The 15492-nt window shown below is 40.4% G+C and overlaps 1 pseudogene; it reads right to left on the bottom strand.

Moving 5' to 3' along the window:
- Positions 1–11876: 11876 nt before the first annotated feature.
- LOC129673753 (small nucleolar RNA SNORA17) lies at positions 11877–11998 on the bottom strand (annotated as a pseudogene).
- Between the last annotated feature and the right edge of the window lie 3494 nt (positions 11999–15492).

Here is a 15492-nt window from a genome sequence, read left to right as displayed (position 1 = left end):
TGTAAATTCTATTTTCCAACAGAAAAACAAGCATATGTGCATAATTACAGGCTTTTACTTTATCTTTTATATAAGTTATGACTCTATTGTGAGTATGGCAAAAGCAGCCTGAGAATTTCTCTGTCTGTGTCTCAGTGTCTCTGTCTCTGTTTCTGTCTCTCTCTTTCTCTCTCTCTCTCTCTCCCTCCTTCTTGCTCTCTCTTTTCCCAAATATAAATAATAAGTTCATTTTCCATTTCTGCATTTTGTTTTGGGTCTTATCTTAGTGCACCTGCGCATCCCTACCCAAAGCCCTACATTTCTACAGGGCTCTGGAGACAAAAACACTTGTTTACATTTCTATATTTTCTTTTCTTGGCACTATATTTTCTTTCAGCTTAAGAACAAATAATGTTTTAACTGCTAAGTATTGAATAGGCCTTAGAATGAAATGTCTCAGACATTAAAGGACACAATGAAGGCACAGAAAGGTGTCTGTGAAACATATAATAAAGTGTACAAATTATAATTTTCAAGAATAAAGATGAATGCAGGAAATATTTTTAATTTCTCGTAGTAATGAAGCAGCGTTGAGCTGTTGCTCTCACTGTAGCATTCTAGTTCTTTTTCCTACTGACTAAATCCAAATGCTAGTAATGGGAAACTTACTATAGGAAAGAAATCATGTCATCCCCCTTAGCCTCCACAGATATCATGCCTAACATCCACGTAAGGAAACAGGATTACAATAGAAACCCTTACAAACATGTTCAGTTTTTAGATGATGTGAGACACTTCAGAAATAAAGAGTTTGACAATACAATAAAATTATGTATTTTTTGTGCTAAATCAAACAAATAAAGGGAATAATTACAGAGGACACAAAAGTACCTGCTTAAATTATTTCTTCTATGCGTAGCATAGCATTCCTTCTCCCCATATTTGTGGAAAAGGAGACTTCAAACAAGAAGATCTCCATTAGGAAGCAAAGCAAGTTCTGAGACCTTCCCTTCCTTAAGCGTATGGCAGGCTCTGCAGAGTAGGACTTCTACCTTCTTGGGCAGGATTGAAGTGGACATAGGAATGGAAAGAAGAAAAGTGGGAGGCTATCTGTCCTAGTTGGGGTTACTTTTGCTCTGATGAAACACTATGACCAAAACACAAGTTGGGAGGAAAAGGTTTATTCTGATTTCACTTCCATATCATTGTTCATCATCAATGGAAGATGGGAAAGAAACTCAAATAGGGCCAGAACCTGGAGGCAGGAGTTGATGTAGAGGCTTGGAGGGGTGCTACTTACTGGCTTGGCCCCATGGCTTGCTCAGCCTGCTTTCTTGTAGAACCCAGGACCACAAACATCAATCACTAATTAAGAAAAATGCCCTACAGGCTTGTGTACAGTGTGATGCTATGGAGGCCTTTCGCAATGGTGCCTCCACTTCTCTGCATGACACCTTCAATCCCGAGCTTTTAACTACCACTGAGGCTGATTATAGTTTCCTCTCCCTCTACTTCTCCCACTTTCTCCCACCTCACCTTGCCAGACCACCTCCCTTTCTGTCTCTCAATATAAATGAATAGGCTTCTAAGAGATAATAACCATATACGACAAAATAAAATATGATAAGATAAAGCAAAAACTATCAGCCAGACCTGACACTGCTTGGGTGATCAAGAACCAGAGACTACATAGCCCAGAGACCAAGCATAAAAACAAACAAGACTGGTCAAAAAAAAAAAAAAAGTATCGAGAAAATTCCTCCTAATGATATTCTGCTAAATTCACATATCAGTTCCTTAGCCAGTCATCATCAGAGACTTCCTCTAGAAGCAGATGGGAACAGATGCAGACACTCATTGACACACACACACTCACAGAGAGAGAGAGAGAGAGAGAGAGAGAGCAAGTCTAAAATGGGAGGTCCCCATCAAATCCCTCCCCTCAGAACTCATAGAGATGTTTTCTTAATTAAGTTTCTCTTCTCTCAGATGACTTTAACTTGTGTCAAGTTGTTATAAAACTATCCAGCACACAGTCAGAACAAGCTGACCTTTGAAACATTCCCAAAACCGTTGAATTTAAAATTCCATACTCTGAGCCCCAGCATTTCTAACAAGTGTTCAATAGATCATCTCTCCTTAATGCTGCTTGGTGCTTTGGAAGTTGATGCCTAGAAATTATAGGCTGTAATACACAGAATTCTAATGGCTGCAAGTCTGAGATAGAAACATGTAAAAATCTCAGTATTAGTATGTACGCCTTAAAAATGTACATTGCATTGGTACTATATTTTGCTTCCTGGTATGACAATTAACAACCAACTAAAAGGTCAAAGTCAGAGTGATGAGACAAGATATGAACTCATATTTGATAAACCAATAGACTAAGTAGAATATGGTTTAATTAAAATAAAAGTCATGCTATTGATTGTTCATTCCTCAACTATATTTCTATTAGCAGGCAAACAGCCACCCCAAAGTACTAGAAAAGGAATATTATGATAATGTAAACACATACCTGAAACATACAAGTCTTTATACATCAGGACTATATATTGCATAAGAAAATATTTCCCAAATATTATATACATTTAAGATGTGTAACAGAGACAGGCATTTTTCAGAAAAAAGTAATCAGCCACTCTCATAAGAACATGAAATAAATACACACTTAGAAACATTTGTTTGAAGCAGCTAAATCCTTGCTTTAAGATAAAAGCAAAAATAGCACAAATTCACATCAAAGAAAGAATTTTGTGATAAGTTGAAAATGTATTCAAATTGATTTTCCCCAGGTAGTAAAGAAATCAATTAAAATTTTATCCGGGAAGACAGAATTGGCATGCCTGTCAGTTATATGCAACCTGAAAGCTTTGTAAAGTCTCCCAGGGCTGTGGATGGAGCTACATCTGATCAACCCAAAGGACAGACTGAGCACTGAGCAGGTTTCTACTAACAGACAAAACCATTTAAGAAGTACCATACAAAATGGGGCAAATATAGACTGATTTTCCTCAGTCCAAATCATGAATGAATGATTTAAAGGATGCATTAAGAAACACTAAAGTATTGACAATGATTTTTGTTAGTATTTTTGTAACAATATAAAGTTTATTTTGCAACTGATAAAGAATATGTAATTATAGTTCACATAATTACAGTCAATGATGAAATTATTTTAATAACTTTTTTCTATTTTCTATGGAATAATTATGAAGGTTAAATGCAAATAATTGAAAGAAGACTTCTTTCTGGTTTCTATTAGTGTTATTATTTAGTTATGAAGAAGCAGTTGGTCATTAGTATTTGTGTGTGTGCAGGACAAACAAATTAAAACAATTCTTCAAATTAAGCGGACATTCTGGCTGAGAGCCGTGAACTTGTATCTGATGTAGCTATGGTACAAACTGTGTAGGAGAAGGTCAGAAAAACTATTTTAGTGTGCCTTATTTGATTAGTATAAACAAACTAATAAAATCAAAATGACTATGTTTTCTCTTAGGTTTCCTCTAATTTGATCATTATATTAATATTTGGAAATAGGCCCCATTTTTATTAGAGGATAATTTTGCCAAAAGCGAAAATCAAATACTGTAATAGATTTAAAATAAGAGCAGGAGATTTTTCCTCCCTTCCCCATGCTCCCAGAATAATGACTCATGAGACTCAATTATTATTTCACAAATACCTAGGCTCTTCTCTGACTATCTCATAACTTAATATCCCATTTATGCTAATTTACATCCTGCCACATGGCTGGTTACCTGGGCCCAGGTACCATCCATCCATCCTCTTCACATTTTGCCAGCTGAATCCATCTCTCATACCTGGCTCTATCCCAGAATCCCTTCTGACTGCCATATGTCCCACCTATTTCCTGCCTAAGCTATAGGCCATCAGATTTATTATTGACAGGTGCTAAATCCATACAATACACAAGATATTCCTTCTACAGGTTTAAACTTTTATTTAAAATATTAATGAAGAAATCTTGAAACTAGTTCAAAGGAGAAACTGAGAGAAGATATTCATAGAGAGTAAGAACTAAAATGAATATGCAACGATTTTTTTTAAACTGCCTTTTCCAGCTTTAGAGACTAGAGAGAAGAGTTGAGGTGCTCAGTAGGAAGTGCTATTAGCATTTCTTTCACATTCATGCAGTTTTGCTGAGGAAGAAAATGCCTTCAAGGCAGTAAAAAGCACAGCTCCTGATAGTATCAAAACAAGAGAGAGGGAATCTGTTGATAGAGTGCTTTCCTAGCAGCCACATAAAATTGATTTTGCTTCCCAGCAACGCAACATCACATAAGCTGGGGTGGTGGTACATTTCTGTAATTATAACTTTCTGTTTAAATTAATTTATTTTTTACTAATTATAATTTATTCCTTTTGTATCCCAGCTGTAGCCCCCTCCCTTGTCCCCTCCCAACCTCACCTTTCCTCCCTCTTCTCCTCCCATGCCCCTCCCCCAGTCCACTGATAGGTAGGTCCTCCTCCCCTTCCATCTGATACTAGCCTATCAGGTCTCATCAGGACTGGCTGCATTGTCTTCCTCTGTGGCCTGGTAAGGCTGCTTTACCCTCAGGGGGAAGTGATCAAAGAGCCAGCCACTGAGTTCATGTCAGAGACAGTCGCTGTTCCTCTTACGAGGGTACCCACTTGGAGACTGAGCTGCTATGGGCTACATCTGTGCAGGGGTTCTAAGTTATCTCCATGCATGGTCCTTCTTTGGAGTATCAGTCTCAGAAAAGACCCTGTGCCCTGGTTCAAGTCGTTGAAGAAAGAAATTGAAGAAGATATCAGAAGATGGAAAGATCTACCGTGTTCATGGATCAGAAGGATTAACATAGTGAAAATGGCCATCCTGCCGAAAGCAATCTACAGATTCAATGCAATTCCCATCAAAATACCAACACAATTCTTTACAGACCTCGAAAGAAAAATTCTCCATTTCATATGGAAAAACAAAAACCCCAGAATTTCTAAAACAATCCTGTACAACAACAGATCACCTGGAGGTATCTCCATCCCTGATCTCAAGCTGTACTACAGAACAATAGTAATAAAAACTGCATGGTATTGGCATAGAAACAGAATGGTGAATCAATGGAATCGCATAGAAGACCCAGAAATAAATCCACATACCTATGGACATTTGATTTTTTACAAAGAAGCCAAAACCATTCAAAGGAAAAAAAGACAGCATCTTCAACAAATGGTGCTGGTCCAACTGGATGTCTACATGCAGAAAAATGCAAATAGATCCATATGTATCACCCTGCAGAAAACTAAAGTCCAAGCGGATCAAAGACCTCACATAAAACCAGACACACTAAATCTGTTAACAATAACTTTCAAGAGGAACGGCACAAGGATCAGAAGCATAGGCAGTCATTAGTGGCAAGAGCACCATATGTTTAAGGTCATGGTCATCCACAGAGGGAAGTCAAGGCCAGTTTGTGTGTGAAGATCAGATGATCTGTAAGATACTTTCCAAACAATGAAGAAGTCATATGAATAAACTTTATGTTTAAGCTAGCTCTCTCTGTGTCTGAAAAGATAAGATTTTTAAATGGTTTGTGTGTGTGTGTGTGTGTGTGTGTGTGTGTGTTAAAATATAGTCAAGTGTTTACTATCAAAGCTTCAATTTATTTGAAATTTGTACTTAGTTGGTTTTTAACTCACTGACAGATACTAGTCAAGAGGTGTGATGCCTCATTTTTGTATAATAGCACTGGACAGACTTACTCAGGAGAACCTCTAGTTAGAAGCCAGCTGTGTAGAAAATCGTACATCAAGGGGGGAGGAAAGTAGGCTTTTGAACACAGAATGAGATGGTTTTATGAGAAATGAAACTGATGAACATTTTCAAAGATACCTTAAGGCAGCTTAGGTTCAGCTACAAATGAACACAAATGCTAGAATAGAACACTGCTAACCTAGCTAGCTCTCTTTTCCCTCCCCCACACAAATTCTACTGTTATTCTCACACAAACTGGTTTAGACTAGAACATTACCAACAGCCAATTTTGTTTAATCCCCCGCTAATGTGGCAATGCCACACACCAGATTCACCTTAAGATAAACAAGAGATGTTGACATGTAAGCTCTGCCAGTTGCTAAGTTAATGAGGGAAGGGAGGGGCTGTCATGAGTTCAGGGTTTTACAACTTTTCTTTGTGCTGAATCAGCCCATCCATCTGCCATTCTGGGGCTGAGTAGGTCAGAGAACACACTGAATTGCTTTCACCACTTGGCATTTATTATAAAGTGAGGTTCTTTGTTTCCTATAGCATGGGCTGAAATGTTGATTCTGAGTGACTATCTGTAATCTTATATAAGTTGTTACAGAGGTAAGGGCATGTTTACACATAGGAAAATGAAACTGGTCAATTCTCTTTATGAGATTGTTTACTTGAATGATTAACATTTAGATATGCTGAGAAAGGAGAGGAGAAAAAAAGGACAGAGAAAGCAATATGATTGAATATGGATGGACAGCCTTAAGGTGTAATAACTAAAGATGAAACTGAATTGGATCCCATTTAATAAATGGAGATGGAGTGTAAGTAACTGTAACAGTAATACTATAAGTAACAGTAAAAGTGAATAGTTCAAACACTAACTAACAAGATCTGTGCAGCCAGTAACAAAGAAGCATAGGATTGTATAAGCCACCCCGGCATGCGGCATGCTTTAACTCACCCTGAAGGTAAGCTTACCCACTTGCTTTCTGTTGTGGAAGATTCAAAGGCTAAAGGAAGAATGAATGCTAAGACCATAAAGCACTGTCAGCATTTAAGAGGGACAGGGACCTCCAGGGGAAGGTTCCTCCGTAAATGTTCCTTCAAACTGTCCTTCCCTTTATTTTCATCTAAAATTTTATGGTACACACTGAGCTTGTCCCAAGGCATTCCTGTCCATCACTTAAATCTTTTTTAACATGTGCTTTATAGCTTTGAGATTAGAAATCTCAGAGTTTATCTACTATTTTCACTTTTTAAACCATAACCTTAAGCTGAGCGTATCCCTCACTGCACTCTTCAGTGGCCAGTGAGTTCTGAGGAATGGATTAACCCTGGGTGAGTGTGGGTAGGCTCTTTGAATGCAATCCCTATACTTCCTTTATTCAGAGATGGGATCTCTTTGTTAATAACATCTATGGCCTTCACACTTTCTGTGGGTAATAAATCTTTCTCCACTCTTTGATGTCTTCACTCTGATTATTTTGTTTCCGTCAGAAAGATGGAAGTCCACTTGTTCAGTTACAAATTGGCAACTGAAATTGGGAGTTCATCTTGAAAGCTTCTCAACGTTTGCTGGTTGACTCCCAACGCAAGAGGTAACAGGGAGAGATGGCCTGTCCTGGGCTGGCTCTTTTGCTGTTGGGAATCTGTATTCCACTGTTGGAAATATCTTCTCAGGACCTGACCCAGGTCTGCTCTGGTATTGTTTTTCTGAGCAAGATTGGAAACCATATTGTAACCTTGTTTTGGAAGTTTCCCTGTATGAATGGATGGTGCCAGACCCTTGATGTAGACACTGGAGTGCAAAAAGACAGAATGAAAGGAGTGGAGAAAAACTGAGTAAATTTTAAAAGTACAATGGAAGATAAGCTATATTTGAGCTCCTAAGTTGAACCAGATTACTCCCATTGACACCTAAGCTGGAGCTACATGGTCAAAGCAGGAAGGAAAGACATGAGGAGGGTTAGGAATACCAGATGCTAAGATATTGCAAAGGATACCTGGAAGATTAGGAACACTATCTGTCCTAATACTTGAAAACTGGGCAGATTTAAAGGCATTCTTCATCCCGCAGATACGAACAAGGCCAAAGGTGCTCCAGATACGAGACTCAGCATAATGAAATGAAATCAGGCAGCTGAGTGTGCAGCCGAATATGCAGCTTTGTCCAAAGAGAGTCTCTAGCTGTGATCCCCCCTCTCAGGCCTGTTACAACTTCAGCTCAGCTACTTATAAAAAGACGAGGAGACAGAAAGTGTCCTGGACTCTGGGATGGGGAAGGTAGATGGTGGGAAAGCAAGCAAAAATCAGATTACTTTAAAAAAAAAAAAAAAGTTCAGGTCTTCTATTAAATTTTTCCAGTGTTTAAAACACATTGAGTCTCTAAAAAACAGAAGTTTAACAAGTTAATCCCCATTTTTTTTTTTTTTTACTCTTTTCTGGTTTATTTTTGAAATTGTATTCTAATTTCAATATTTCTCTTTTCCCTTTTCTCCCTCCAAGTCATCCCTTATACTCCTCTTTCTCTCCCTCAAACTCATGGTCTCTCTCTCTTTTTTTTTTTTTTTTTTTTTTTAGTAGTTGCATGTCCATATGTATCTGTATATACATATATATTTCCAAATGAAACCTGTTGGGTCCACATAACGTTACTTGTTGGCATGTCTTCAGGGCTTTATGGCATTTGACAACCAATTGGTCGGTCTTCCCGGGGAGAGCTACATCTCCTCCTCCCAGTTTCACTCAGTTGCCTGTAGCTCTTTGTGTAGGATTGAAGCCACTGGGTTCCTTCCTTTGCAGCTTGGCATGTTTGTTGGTATTCTCCCATTGAGCTAACCTTTGGGCAGTCATGTTGCTGAGAATTTATGGTTATAGTTATATATGTCTCCTGATGTTACCAGGACACACAATTTCACAGCGAAGTCCCTGATTCTCGGGCTCCTACAATCTTCTGACCCCCTCTTCCACATTGTTCAGTGAGCCTTAGATGAAGGAGCATTTTCTAGATGTATCCATTGGGCTCCACAACTCTGCATATTAATTGGTTGTGGTTTTCTATCGTGATCTCCATCTATTCCAAAGAGAAGTTCCCTTGATGAGGGCTGAAGACTACGCCCATCTGTGGGTAGAAGGATAAAATGTATGTAGATTGTTGTTAAGGAGTATGCTGGTTTGGTAAACTAGTAATTGTAGATTCTCCTCCAACAACCATGATTTCACTGCACTGATTAATTGGCTAGGTTTCCAGTAACTGACACCATGTCCCTCTTATTGAGCAAGTCTTAAGTCCAACTGAAGAGGAGTTAATTACTGCCAACTTATCTATTGTAGAGCTTAAAGTTATTTTGATTTGCATTTTCCTAATTTCTGGGGATGATGAACGTTTTATTTTTGGTTTGATTTGGTTTTTGTTTTGTTGTTGTTATTGTTGTTTGACATACTGCTTAGCCATTCGTTTTTCTTCCTTTAAGAACTCTGTATTCAGGCCCCAGGTACATTGGGAGGAGGGCAGTCATTTGGTTTTGTTGGCTCTTTGTATATTCTGGATATTAAGTTATCTGTTGTATGTATGCTGGAAAATATTCTCTCCCACTCTGGGGGCTTCCTAATCACCCTCTTAATTGTTTCTCTTGCTGTGCAGAAGCTTTTTAATTTCATGAGATCCCATTTGTCAATTGTCCTTAATTCTTTGGCAAGTAGAGTCTTATTTGGGAATTTTGTTCCAACACCTCTAACGTGTATTATACTGCCTATGGTTTTTTCTAGCAGATTCAATTATTTCGTTTTCAGCGTTAGTACTTTGATCCATTTGGAGTTGGTTTTTGAGAAGGGTAATAGGCATGGGTTTAATCTCATTCCTTCACATGGGGAAATCCAATTTTCCAAGCACCAATTATTGAAGACACTTTCTTTTTCCCAGCATGTTTTTGGCATCTTTGTCAAATATTAAGTGGCTGAAATTGTGTGTTCATATCTGTGTATTTGATTTTGTTCCATTATGTAGAGGTCTGTTTTGTGCAACTATCATATTGTTTTGATTTTAATTTTAATACTATGGTTCTATAATATTTCTTAAGATCAGGAATTGTTTGGGTTTTTGTTGTCATTGTTTATATTGGTTTGTTTTGTTCTATTCTGTTCTGTTTTGGGTTTTTTGTTGTTGTTTGCTGTTTTGTTTTGTTTTGTTTTCCTCAGTATTGTTTGGGCTTTCCAGGGTCTTTGGTAATTCCATGTGAATTTGAACATAGATTTTTTTTTAATATATTTCTGTGAATATGAGATGGTGATTGAACCTGTAAATAGCTTTTGGTAGAATGGTGATTTTCAAAATGTTAATTTTACCAATCCATGAAAATCGGACGTCTTTCTATTTTCTAGTACCTTTCTTAATCTCTTTCTGGAGAGGTTTACAGTTTTCACTGTAGATATCCTCTTAATGCACTCCAGCAGTTCGTGGATTGGGCAGATGTTGGAGTGGGACAATTCAAAGCCCTGGATCTGGACCTGAGAGGTATCGGAGCTGGTCAACCCACCTGCTCTCCCACACCCCACACCACAGGGGTGAGCTCTCCTGCCCTGCCCTGCCTTGGATGACCTATCCAAAGCTGAAGCCAGCAAGGGGTAGAACCAACTGCCCCGCTCTCATCCCCCAGCGCTGGCTCACCGCAACCCTTGACTCCAGGGCCGGCTCTACCGTGCTTGCCAGGTGCGTTCAGGGCCCACTCTCTGAGCGCTGCAGTGGGTGAGAGACAAGGCCAGCTTTCTTGCTCTCTTGACTCCAGGGCCAGCCGTAGATGGCACGAGGGGAGGGTGGGGAAGGGCTCTCTACCGTGCTGCCCAAGTGAGGTACAGGGCTGGTCTCCTGCTCTCCTGACCCCATCAGGGCCAGCTCTCCCACCCACAGCAGGTGGGAGGGGAAAGAGAGGGGAGGAGATCTCTCCCTCACCGCGGCCACTGCATAGCAAACAAGAGACAGGATCAGCTCACCCATGCCCATGCCCTTGGAGCCAGCTCACCCACAACCACACATCCAGAGTCAGCTCTACTATGCTGCCCAGTAGAGGTGCAGGCCTGCTCTCCCATGTCACCACATAGCAGACAACTAGCAGAGCCAGCTCTCCCACACTCAAGCCCTCCGGTCTGGCTTGCCCGTACCCCCACCACCATGGACGGCTCTACCGTACTGCCCAAGCAAGGTGCAGGGTCGGCTCCCCTGAATGCTACAGCTGGTAAGGGGCAGGGACATCTCTCCTGCTCTCATGACCCCAGGGCCAGGTCTCCCACCTGCCACAAGTGGCGAGAGGCAAGAGGGGAGGAGGGTGTCTCTCCCTCTCCTTTCCACGGGAGTTCTCCCATGCTCAGACCCTTAAGGCTGGCTCACCTAAAACTCCCACAGCGTGTGGGCTCCTCTCCTGAGTGCTGCGCCTGGCTAGGGGCAGAGTCAGTTCTCCTGCTCTCCTACCCACAGGGCCAGCTCTCCCACGATGCCTAGGCGAGTGATGGAGCCAGTTCTACAAAGCCCTCATACGTCAGCATGTCCCTGGACAGCAGCCCAGACTAGAGGCATGCGCCTGGCCTTTAGTGGTAACAAACCCCTACTACAGCAGGGCCACAAACACAGGCATGGCCCCTGTGGCAGCCCAGGCCAGGACTCCACCATAGTCCAAGGTGGCATCACTGGCTACTCATATCAGGCTGTTCCTCACTACCCTTGAGTCTCCAGTTCTGCCTCTCTTCATTGTGTCCACATCCTTCTTTCTCCTTCTATTACATTTCCCCCGCTTCTTACATGCTCCAATTAGTGGTACCCAGGGTCTCTGTGTCTCGGGTCATCTCATGAGTAGTCTCAGGAGTGCTATGCCCTGCCTGTGTGTTATGACACTAGGCAGCGGTCATCTCGGACATGCCCCCTCCCCACGGCCTGCTCTCTCTCGGGGCCCTATGATGCCAGACTAGTGGTCATCTCATCTCGATCTTCACTTGGGCCCACCTGTGTAGCCCCAAGCGAGAGAGGTCTGTCTCGGGCCCACTCCCACCCAGGACTGCGGTCCCCCGTGGAGTTCTAGCCTCTGGCTGACTCCCTGCCTCGGGAGCTGGTCTAGGCCTGTGCAGAGCCACACTGGTGGCCATGTCAGGCTCACCTTCTTCACGGAGTGATAGGCTGCTAACCGTTCAGTTGTTCCCAGGTCAGAACTCTGAGCATGGACATAGCCTCTCTCCTCTCTGATACCTGCTGATACTCAGCAACCACACCTGTAATGCTTCTAGGGCAGGATAGAGGTCTTCATTCAACGACTGGCAGAACTGTGCTGTGATTCCATCTGGTCCTGAACTTTTCCTAGATGGAAGTCTTTTTTATAACTATTTCAATCTCCTCATCTGCTATGAGCTCAATTAGGCTGTTGATTTCTTGGTTTAATTTCTTGGTACTTTGGCTGACTCTAGAAAACCACCCACTTCTTTCAGATATTCTAGCTTCATAGCAGACAAGTTTTAAAAATAGTTCCTTATAATATTCTGAATTACTTTGATGTCTGATGCAATGTTCCCTATTAACTTTTGACTGTTGATTTGGGTCTTCTCTTTCTTTCTTTTAGTTAGTTGGACCAAGAGTCTCTAAATTTTATCTTCTCAAAGAACCAGACCGTAGGCTTGTTGATTCGTTGTATTATACAAGTACTTTAAGCTGTTTATGTCCTGGAAATTTTTTCTTTCTCCTTTAATTATGAAAGATAATTTTGCTGAATATATTAATTTAGGTTGGCTGTCATAGTCCTTTAGGACTATGCTTCAGACTCTTCTTTTAAATTTTCCATTATGAAATCAGCTGTTATTCAAATGGTTTTTCATTTATATGTGACTTGTGGTATTTTTTCTTCTGGCTTTCCATACACTCTCTGTTATGTATGCATAATAGTTTAACTACAATATGTTGTGTGGGTCTTCTAGTCTTTGTCTATTTGGGGTTTTCTGTGTTTCTTGTGTTTAAGTGGGTGGGTCTTTCCCCAGTTTTAGAAAGTTTTTTTTCTATGATCTTGTTGAAATGTCAGCTCTATCCATTTGACTTGGGCTTATTCTACTCATCTTTGCCTGTAATTCAAAAGTTTGTTTTTATTTTCATTTTTGTTTTTTGCTTTTTGTTTTTTTTTTTTTATGGTGTGCCATGTGCAATGTGGTTTCCTCTCTTGGTATCTTTTGTTAATTTTTAATGCTCCTTCCTTATTGGGTCTAGGTTCATCACTTTATCTTCAAGACATGACATTCTGTATTCTGCTTGAGTCATTCTACTTGTAAGTTTTTCATTTGAGTTCTGTTGGTTTATTACGTTTTTCAATTTTATCTTCATTTAAGCTTAAGTTCTTTTCCTTGTTTCTCTCTACTGAGTTCTGTTTTTCAAGTCCTGGATCGCCATTTTCATCACCTTTATGTTTGTGTTTTCTTGGCCATTACTCAGGTAGTTATTCTCCTTAAGTTCTTTCTCCTTGATTTCATTGAGCCGTTTCCGTGTGTCCTACTTAAATTCCTTGAATTCTTTGTGGCAGTTTATGATTGTTCTTTTAATTTTTGTGTCCAGTGTAATTCTCATTATAAAGCATTCCTACAGGACTGGTAAATTTTGGAGAGAAAGTACTAGTTTGATCGTTTCTATTGTTGGTATTTCTACGATGAAATCTGGGATGTAGACTTCCGTTGTTAGTTTTAAGGTTGTTATAGATGAATCTGGGTGGGGAGAAGAGAAATGTGGGAATGGTTTGGATCTAGAGAACTTGGCTTAGGTGGAATACAGTCAGGTGGAAAGGGGGACTGGACCAGAGAGGGGGGGATTCTGTTTCAAGCTGAGAGTGTGGGGTAGCTGTATCTAAAAGAAAAGGTTGGAGATGACGTGGAGAGTCCTGTGGTATGGGTGATAGATAGAGAGGACAAGCCTAAAGCTCCTCTGCAGTGAAGATCAGGAAAGCCAGACTAGGCTGATGCACTGGTTGTAGGACCCAGACAAATTTGGTAGATTGTGGAAAAGGCTGGAGGAGCATTTGGGAAGTGTGGCTATGGGGTGGGATGATGTCGGTGATGCAGAGTACCCTCTGTAAGATGCAGGCAGTCAGATCCTCACAGAAGCCTACATGTAGGCTACGTCACATAATGTTACCTATGGATCCAAATGGCACTTTCATTTCAAAGTAATGAATACAATTTCCTGGACCCTTGGAGAATAATATCACTTTGATGCAGCATGAGATGTCCTTTCATTGAGCCAGTTACAGAGTTACGAGGTTACATAGGCCAGGCTGCATCAGAACTCATAAAAAAGGATAAGCCTGTCACATTGCCAGTGACCTCAAAGAGAAATGCAATTACAGCTCCTTTACAGTCATTTAGTATTCAATGAATGGCAAATAATGTTGAGCCTTCATAGATACACAAACCTGAAAATTCCTTCTGTAAAGACAAGACTTCACCTCTATGAATCAGAAAATTTAAAATACTAAAGAGCCTGGGAATCGTGGTCCCCTCAGACAGACCTAACTTAATTTGAACAAGGTCTTTTTAAATATCAATAACTAATTGCAAATTACAAGCCTTTTTTAATTGCATTGTTTAATTCCTTTAATTTAAATACACCAGAGTAAACAGGACAAAAGAATCAGGACTTGGGTGAGGTCTCTACCGCTCCTACCAGAAACAGGGTCCATGAAATCTCCTAAAGAAAACAAAGTCAAATAACAAGGACCTTTGGGCAGTAAATGAGTCTTTCTGTCCTGCTATACTAGACTGTCTGTTCATCTAGTGAAACTCTTCTGATGTTAAGCTTCGCATGTTTTCACTTTGATTAAGTTTGAGATCCTGATCAGTGCAATTGCAATGACAGACAACCCTCCCTTCTTCTGAGAAGCCTGCCTGCCTGACTGTCTTGGGGACTAAAGTCCATAGACAGTAAGTCTGTCTATATTTTCAGGGCTACATAGCTTGCAAATATCAGTTTTTGTTCAGAGTTTATAGAATAGTTAAATATGCTTTAAAACTCTTTTACAAATAGAAGGAAATGACCTATACAGATTGATGTGGTGATATATGAACTATTTGCTTTCATAAAAAAAAAAAGTGTTTTAATATTCAATCAAGTGTCTCCAGTTTTTCTCAGCTGTTGCCAAAGTGATCTGTCTTTCTGAGGAAACTGAGGCCCTTGTTCCATCCAGTTCCTAGCACTGCACCAGGCAATTCACATAACTCTTTCCTAATGCTTTGCAAAGATGAGATGACCCACACTGAGGTTAATATCAACGCTCTTATTAAAGCAGCTAGTTTCAATGTTGAACCTTCTAGGCCTGACTCTTTTGCAAGGTCCCTGGCCATCGTTTACACTGAGAATTTCATCTGCAATGTTGGGGCTGGTGATCTGCTCCACCTACTGGTTCCATGCCAGCAGTCAGTCCTGACCCCTCCACTGCCACTGTCACAGATGAAGAAATAGTAAGAAAAAGAGATGAGTCTGATGACGGCATTGGCTGTTTTTTTTTTTTTTAACTGAAACTCTGTTAGCATACATAATAAAAAGCTAAAACCAGGAGAAAAAAAGAAGTGTCTCCATCCAGCCACGAATAGATTTAGAAAACAGACTTCATTCCAAACCCTCTGAAGAATGATGAACAAAATGTCTTGGGAGGAATTTTTAGCCACTAAGTGAGCGCAGCACCTACAGAGGCTACATCCTACACTTAGTGCACCTTCAGTTTCCTTTCCTTATTTTCAGCTAAAACCTCATGGCTCAA

Source organism: Psammomys obesus, unplaced genomic scaffold, assembly GCF_907164565.1.
Source record: "Psammomys obesus unplaced genomic scaffold, mPsaObe1.curated_primary_1811, whole genome shotgun sequence".
Classification (NCBI taxonomy): domain Eukaryota; kingdom Metazoa; phylum Chordata; class Mammalia; order Rodentia; family Muridae; genus Psammomys; species Psammomys obesus.
The sequence above is the reverse complement of the archived record's forward strand: the minus strand, read 5'-3'. Positions and strand labels throughout refer to the sequence as shown.